At 63.9% G+C, this 846-nt stretch overlaps 1 protein-coding gene across 1 annotated transcript in view; it reads right to left on the bottom strand.

The window, feature by feature from the left end:
- The window catches only part of SLC12A7 (solute carrier family 12 (potassium/chloride transporter), member 7), a 66,442-nt gene that overhangs the window by 37,385 nt on the left and 28,211 nt on the right, over positions 1-846 (bottom strand). The window lies entirely within an intron of this gene.

The following is an 846-nucleotide window of genomic DNA, read 5'->3' as shown; positions in this document are numbered from 1 at the left end:
GGCAAGAGGAGGGGGTAAGCAGGGCCAGAGGGGGGGCTGACCTGCAGACACAGAGGTGGGAAACAAGGGTCTCACAGACCCTGAGAGGGGGCAGGGTGGTCAGTGAGAAGAGGGGCTCACAGACCCAGAAGGCAGCCTCTTGAGGACAGGATGCCCCATGTGGACAGGAGCCCCCAGAGGACAGGGAGAAGAGGTGGGTCGTGTCAGGAGCAGGGGTGCCACCTTGTGGTGGGTCTGGGGGGTGCGGGTCAGCCAGGCAGGACTTAGTAGGTGTCAGCTGGGCAAGGGTCTGTGGGGCAGCAGTGAGCAGAGCAGGGTGAGTACAGTCAGGGTCAGTTGGGAGGGGCTAGCTGGGAGGGATCAGCATAGACAGAGGCTGAGCATCTGCACGTAAGGTCAGGGGGCAATCAGCAGGCTGGGGAGTTCAGCGGTGGGGGCAGGATGGGGGGTCAGCAGGCTGGGGGGACAGCAGCAGGGGGTCAGTTGGCTGGACGTCAGCACATCAAGGGGTCAGTGTGTGGGGGGGGTCAGTGAGCCAGGGGGTCACCAGGCTGAGGGTCAGCAGGCCAGGAGATAAACAAGCTGGGGGGTCAGCAGATGTGAGTCACAGGGCAAGGGTCAGAAGATGGGGGTCAGCAGTCGAGGGAGTTGGCAGGCTGGGGTCAGCAGATGGGGGGGTCAGCGGGCTTGGGGTCAGCAGACAGGGAGTCAGCAGACGGGCTGAACAGACGAGAAGGTCGGCAGGCTGAGGGTCAGTAGACAGGGTCATCGGGCTGGGGTCAGCAGACGAGGGAGTTGGTGGACTGAGGGGCAGCAGACGGGGGTCACTGACAGGGAGTCAGAGGG

Source organism: Elephantulus edwardii, unplaced genomic scaffold (genome assembly GCF_000299155.1).
Source record: "Elephantulus edwardii isolate Elephantulus edwardi_28Jun2011 unplaced genomic scaffold, EleEdw1.0 scaffold00274, whole genome shotgun sequence".
NCBI classification, from domain to species: domain Eukaryota; kingdom Metazoa; phylum Chordata; class Mammalia; order Macroscelidea; family Macroscelididae; genus Elephantulus; species Elephantulus edwardii.
Note: the sequence above shows the minus strand (reverse complement) of the source record. Positions and strands in the feature narration are given on the sequence as shown.